The sequence below is a fragment of the Pyrus communis genome, chromosome 10 (assembly GCF_041283825.1).
Source record: "Pyrus communis isolate YQ-2024b chromosome 10, ASM4128382v1, whole genome shotgun sequence".
Taxonomy (NCBI): domain Eukaryota; kingdom Viridiplantae; phylum Streptophyta; class Magnoliopsida; order Rosales; family Rosaceae; genus Pyrus; species Pyrus communis.
Window position 1 is genome coordinate 20,644,411 of NC_142574.1, and position 7,495 is coordinate 20,651,905.

A 7,495-nucleotide genomic window follows, 5' to 3' on the forward strand; every position below is an offset into this window, starting at 1 on the left:
GTATACGTCCTCGAATTTACAGTACTACTAACCAACTCTACGACACGAACTAAAAGGTCTTCACAGTTTCCTCGACACTCATAACAATCTAACAGTGAGATATCATCCCGCATTTCGATTCTAATGTCTACCTATGGAAGTGATCGAGAGGTGGTTAGTCAAAGGGTTTTCGTTTACATAGATAAGTGATAGGGTAAAAACAACAATCAGGAGTTTACCGTTCTATTACAAAGCTTATTTCTAAGCTTCCACGATCCTAATTTATTCGGCTCAAGCGAAGTAGTTCATTGATCCTAGGAGGATTTGATGATTGCTTTTCGGATTTCTACAACTCCCAGGATATGACAACTTACATTCGCAAGCCAATTCTCACCCATTTAATAAGTACAACCACAAAAGCAAAAATCTGGAATAGCGTTGATTGAAAAATCCCAATGCTAGAAAAAGACCTTGCCTAAGATCTACTTCCAAAAAGACTTCATCGACATTCGATCTTCCTCCTAAAGATCCAACATGAACCCAAGTATGCTTGAAGATATTAGTGCTAATAGGGACCGACCAATAATTATCCCTCAGATGATCTTCCGCGAAATGTTACTAAGAAATCAAGACTAATTAAGATTTCCAATCTTTAAAGAATCAATACTAACGGCGGTAGGATAATGATAAAATTAATTGGTAATATCTCTGGCGATACATGATTATCAAAACATTTACTTAGGCCATCAACTCGCCTCACTTTTATACCTTTCCTCCACAAGGAAAATCTTCGTTTTAATTCTAAGGACAACCGCCAAAATGATTTTATAAAATGTCGTGAAGACAACATAATTGTCCAAAACTTAAGAAAAGTTAGCATACTTTTCCATATTCGACGAGGTGGCATCATTTGAACGTCAAACACAAAAACCAAAAGCGCTCACATCACGCGTGTGATGAACACAATACTGCCCAACATATGCTCTGATACCAAACTGACACACCCCGACCCAGAAAGTCCACTTGGACCCTGAATCAAGCTGTGCTGGCCGACACCTGGAAGGTGACGAAGCCATAAAATGTGATAGTGTATAAAAAGTGAATGAATTTGAATCTAAAAGTGTCTAAATACCAGAGTGCGCTATGAGTGGGAGCGAACCCATTTCACACGCGATGTCAGAGCATAAGTAAGGTACAGTAATGTGGGTAAGAATCATACCCTCAAAAATATCCATCAATACTAAGATTCGCCACATATTCTTGTCGATACAAACTCAGCAGCTAAAACCTGGAGGGCACCAAACAGAAGGTGTGAGTAAGCAATAAAACCAAGCTTCCCAAAGTTACTACCTCTCTAAAAGTAATGCCCCTAAATGTAAAATCCGTATCGTTTTCCATAAGACAGTACAACATATATACATATATCCAAACCATACTCAGAAACGACCAAAACCACGGTTTGCCATCAAATCCACCATACATTAATAAGTAGGCCAAATGAACTAAATCAATACAAAGTGATATATCAGTCAAAGTCATCTAAAATGACATGTACAACTTATCCGTATCTCATCAATCATGGCTAGCATATAAGTCGGAGTCACCTATAGTGACCTGTACGACTTATCCATATCTCATCAATCCTGGCTAGCATATAAGTCGGAGTCACCTATAGTGACCTGTACGACTTATCCATATCTCATCAATCATGGCTAGCATATAAGTCGGAGTCACCTATAGTGACCTGTACGACTTATCCATATCTCATCAATCCTGGCTAGCATATAAGTCGGACTTATCCATATCTCATCAATCCTGGCTAGCATATAAGTCGGAGTCACCTATAGTGACCTGTACGACTTATCCATATCTCATCAATCATGGCTAGCATATAAGTCGGAGTCACCTATAGTGACCTGTACGACTTATCCATATCTCATCAATCCTGGCTAGCATATAAGTCGGAGTCACCTATAGTGACCTGTACGACTTATCCATATCTCATCAATCATGGCTAGCATATAAGTCGGAGTCACCTATAGTGACATGTACGACTTATCCATATCTCATCAATCCTGGCTAGCATATAAGTCGGAGTCACCTATAGTGACATGTACGACTTATCCATATCTCATCAATCCTGGCTAGCCCATAGCTCAATAAGTATACCTGCACACGAGTCGGAACCACCTAAAGTGGTCTGTACGACAAGCCTGGGTGTAAATAAGTGCTACGATCACGTGAAGACTGGGCGAATAATCGCGGGTCACCTACGAGTCGGAACCACCTAAAGTGGTCTGTACGACAGGGCTGTGCACCTACCTTGAATCCAAGGTGAGCATAAGGTGCGGGAGGTGAACATCACGTGAAGGACTGTGCCCTGGCCACGGGCGGGAGCACTAACACTGGGGTGCAGGTTTATGAGCTCTCAATGCATCTCAATATAACATGTGCAACTCATGGCAACCAGTACGACAGTATCGAAGTTGCCTAACTCATAACTGTAGTCATGCTATAACGTAATCGATTCAACTAGTACCATAAACTCACCTGAACTTACCTGGGTGTCCTGAGTTCACCTTTGCACTTGAAAGCATTCCCAATAATTATATACAAGTAATATACATATGGATATATCATGATGCAATCTAATACTCAACCATGTCGAAACATTCTCAATTATAAACAATACGGTGTGAAATGTACAATCAATAACGCTCTACTCTCGAACTACTTATTTTCAGGGATAATTATCCATAATAACCCAATTAACACTAATTAACTAACTAATTCACAAAACTAAAACTTGTCTTTATCAATTTCCTTCGCATTACTCAATTTCCCAAATAAGGCTTTTGTCTCAAATATTTTATGGCTGCATCTAACGTCTCGTTAGACTGCCTACGTACCCTAAATAGGGATCAAGCCATTCGTAGTTCATATAGGTACTTCAAGCATTCACAATAATTATATGAAGGTAATATACCTAATCAATTTAAAAGTATCGATAGAACTCTCAATAATATGCACAATAAAAAGGAAAAGATCCACTCACCTGGAGTCCACACTATACTTCTCTAGCACGCGCATCGAGGCGTCCTGAATGATCGGTCCCTGTGGCCAATTATCAAATCACATCTCAGAACTCTTATCCGTGGAATACGAAATTCACATAAAACACAACCTCAACGACATTCTGAAATAGTTTGATACCCATTGACCACAAGTCAACCGTCGATCAAAGATCGACGGTAGGGTTTACAACCCTGTATAACTTGACCCGGAAGATCCGCATATCAGATTTTCAATCCACAACTCCCAACGATCCACAATATGTTTCTAGAATAACATATTAAAATTTCATTACGATCCAACGGTCAGATCTCCGTCAATTGCCTAAAACAAGTGGCCGTGAACATTTATTTTACTAACTTACAAATCCAATTCAGGAAGATCCGAAAGTCGGATTCCCGATCCGTAAATTCCTATAATCTTTAAATATTACATATTATAATGTATCCAATTTTGATGACGATCCAACGGTCGGATCATCGATTCACATTTTTATCAAGTAACGTATCATAACGAATTTAGGTTCCAACGATCAACCTACGTCATTCAAATGATAAAACTAAATTCAAGACATTTGACATAGCCTAAAAATAACATTGGCGGCCCACTGGCCACGCGCCGCCGCACGCGCCTCCGCGGGTGGCGGTCGGCCGCCCCGACTTGCCGGAAAATTCAACTATTTCCAAAAATTCTCAAACTTCACAGAAATGAAGATCTCAGTGAGTGGAGCAACTTTCATACCTGCCACGAAGTCCAAAAGTGGACGGAAGATGGTCAATTTTGCCCACGAAGCCGGCGGGTGCCTAAAACTTCCCGACGTCGATTCGTCGTCTACGGTGGTCCAACGGGGTCAAGGTTGGTTGGGTTTTGCTCCTGGGATGATGGTCTACAAAGCCCAAGTGGTGGCATCGGCCATTGCTTTGCCGATTTGCCGGAAAATCGAGAAGGGTGGCCGGAGCACCATTGATTTTCGTCAACTTTCGTGGCCTCAAACTTCCACATCCCATGGTTAATCAAGGTGGTTCTTGGGTGGGTTTTGTAGAGGGGAATGAGAGCTTCAAGATGGTGGTGGTGGCATCGAAAAACTCCACCGGAGTTGGCCGGAATCGGCCTTGGAACATGGGCACCCGCGGTGGGTGCGGGTGGACGAAAACCCATTTCCTCTTTTTTTTTTTTTTTTTTTTTTTTTTTTTTCTCTTTTCTCCCTCCATTTCTGATTTGGCTTCCCCCACAAAGTGGGGATTTAATTTAAATAAACACTAACCTTGAATAACCAATTTCGAACGTCCGTAACTATACCGTTATAATCCGGACTCGCAAACGGCTTTCGCCTAAAAGTTCGTACCAATGAGTACTACGAGGATATGCTAAAAGAATAAGTCCCACATCTTTCAAGTCGATGGTCAACGGAAGTCAAAGTCCTTGCCTCTAGGGCAATTTCGTAAATTCACGCTTTTAAAATAAAATAAAAACGTAAAATTTGGAACGGGTTGTCACAGTTCCCCCCCCCCCCCAAAAAACAAAAAAAAAAAAAAACTTATGCCAACTAATTCTGCACAATTCTATGACTGATGCTACATAAATATTAATAATCTTCGCCAAATACTACACTAACTCATAATACATTCCAATTCTAACAAATATATGTATGATAACTATACTGCAAAAAACAAAATGAACTTCAATGAAAAACAAAATGAACTTCAATGAAAAACAAAAGCAGCACAACAAAAAATCACCTTCGTCAAACACTCGATCAAATAAGGTCAAACCGAATCAAAATCTTCAAAACTAAAAAACCGTGACTGCAAAAAGCAAGAACAAAAAATTAAAAATAAAATAAAAATAAAAATAATCAATGCTACCAATAAAAAAACTGAAAAATTAGACACTCTTTCAAAATCTAAACCAAAATAAATTAAAAAACACACAACACTTCGAAAATCTAAATCGGAACACATAAAATGCAGAGAGGTAAACTTGAGAGAAACACTCACCCTCGAAGAAAACTTGAATGATTCGAATAGAAGTTATGGCGAGAGATAATTGAGGAACATGACGAAATATAAATCGGAACAGATAAAACTTCAGAAAGAAAGAAAAACAACAGAGAAACGAAAATATGATTTGAATAATTCGAATCATCGCTGATCACTATTTAACAGAATATGTAACTCCGTTTCTAACGGAAAAACCTGACATGACGTTATCTTACGTGCATTTAAAAAATATCTTTTATTAAAATGTTTAAACGTGTTGTCTCAATATATAATTAAGTATTGAAAGTATACTCTAAGTGTAATTTTTCCCAAATTAGACGCATGATAATTACATGACTGCCAAAGGATAATCGTCGGAGAAGTCCTACGCGAGGAGGAGGTTATCATTTATCATGGCCTAGTCAAATCCCTTCCTTAAAACATTGTTTGACTTCCAAAACAATCATATGTTGCATGCATTTTCGGTTCTTTGGAGTAGGAGGGTAAGTAAGCCCAATAGGCACATCCTCAATAGTGACTACCAACTACCAAAGCCCATTCGTAAAGAAACTGGTGATTTTTGTTTCCATTTTTTCTTTTTTCTTTTATGGACTAGAACTAGAAATGCTTAGCAATTTTCTCTTTCTTTGTAAATGGAAAGTTTGAAGTTTGACTCACTTAAATGATGAATTCAATACCTTCATTATGTGTCTTAATTCGTTTCATTTAATAAACAGATTAAGAGGTTCTAAATGAGTTACATGAGTGGTGCGGTGTTATCATTTGATATATGGATGGAGTTCAGGTTGATGATTCATGTGACTCGTTTATCTATTCGAGTTGGCGATTGATGAAGGGAGTTGAGGTTTCACCAAAAATAAATAAATAATTAATTAACAATATGCATGGAGAGTAGCTCAATTCCATATAAGCACATAAAATTAAGGTTACTTCTTTCCCGTTGTGAGCACTCTCAACAATTCATAGTCGTATATGGGTTGGAGAGTTTTTACCCACTTAATACCTCGACACAACTCTCCGTATTGCCACTCGTATTCTGTCTTCCTACTATAACAACTCAAAGGAAAAACAAAATGTTTTCACAAAGAAGTCCTTGGTAACATCCTAGTTAGAAAAAAAAAAAGAAAAAAAGAAAAAAACCACCTCAAACTCAATACTTTATATAATATGGATTTTAATAATGCAATGAAATTGGACTCTCGCATTGATTTGAATGAATAAATCATTTCCATAAAGATAAATCTTGCCATCCTTGGCAATAGAATAACAAGCATTCCGTTTCGGTAGAATGTGTATTTCTATTACTATAAAATTCGTGAAAGTCACTAATAGGGTTACCATTATCTTTTTTGTAATGAAGAATTTTGTATGTGCGTGCTATGAAAAAGGAAGTGAAAAACCTAACTTACGTTGAAGGAATAAAAAAGAAAAAAAAAAAAAAAAAACTAACTAATAATTAGAGCATAACAAGTTGATAGATGATGAGTTTTTCCTTCAATTGAGATCGTGATTTTTTTTTTTTTTTTGGACAAATCTATAATTGTCCAGATGCCCTCTTGAAGTGCAACAATTGACATCGTGACTTTCTTCGTAGCTAGCAGGTAAGCACTATTGGAGTGTCACAATGGACAGTCGTTTGACTTGGCTTGATTATATACATGAAATTTAAAAACTGATAAGTTGATTAATTTGGTCCTGTTCTGTCTTGACGTTGAACAAAGCCAGCCCATGCTTACCTTACCATATCATAAAATCATCAACGTTTATGAATTATAAAGACGAATTCATATATGATAAGCTAAAAATAAATAGAAAAAGAAAAGAAAAGATTTTATATAATTGAAGTCGTAGAGGTGAAAATGGATTACCGGTTGTCGACTACCTGATGCTTTTTTTCCTCTACTTTTATTCGGGTTTGGACTGACAGCGTAAGATAAAATTACATAGACAGAGTTAACGAGGCGTTCTAGAATTTATACTATCAATCTTACTTAATGGGATAAAGCTATGTTGTTGCTTTTTAATAGAGAACTGAATTTACTGGGTAAAGCTAGGTGATGCCAGCCATCCTTGAGTAGGCATAAGGGACATGAATTCTTTCATATTTTTGTTGTGGTCTGGATGTTTTACGCCGCTGGTTTCACTACTTCTGGTTTTGGGCAACCAATGAATACAAACAGAGCAAACGAATAAAGTCTATGTATAATTATATTAATAATTTACATTGTATATTCTATGCAAAATAATTTACCTGTTAATTGATATTTTAACACAACCATTAAAAAAATGAAAACATATACATCAAAGCACTCCACTAGCATCACCTGTAAACCAGTTAATTAAACTAAGAAGCTCTCTCTCTCTCTCTCTCACACATGTGTGCTTCAATTTTCTTTCTTCGACATACTTGTTAATTTTTTTAGGATAGATATTAATTTCTTTTA

At 37.3% G+C, this 7,495-nt stretch overlaps 1 long non-coding RNA gene across 2 annotated transcripts; it reads right to left on the reverse strand.

The window, feature by feature from the left end:
• Positions 1-1,069: 1,069 nt before the first annotated feature.
• LOC148693694 (uncharacterized) lies at positions 1,070-4,278 on the reverse strand. Of its 2 annotated transcripts, none has more exons than XR_015952172.1 (3): positions 3,793-4,276; positions 3,035-3,093; positions 1,070-1,267 (listed from the first exon to the last, which is right to left on the reverse strand). It is a non-coding gene; the product is annotated as an uncharacterized LOC148693694 (long non-coding RNA). The 2 variants fall into 2 exon arrangements; XR_015952171.1 differs by lacking the exon at positions 1,070-1,267 and adding an exon at positions 1,283-2,169 and having other exon boundaries at positions 2,267-3,093; positions 3,793-4,278.
• Positions 4,279-7,495: the final 3,217 nt, after the last annotated feature.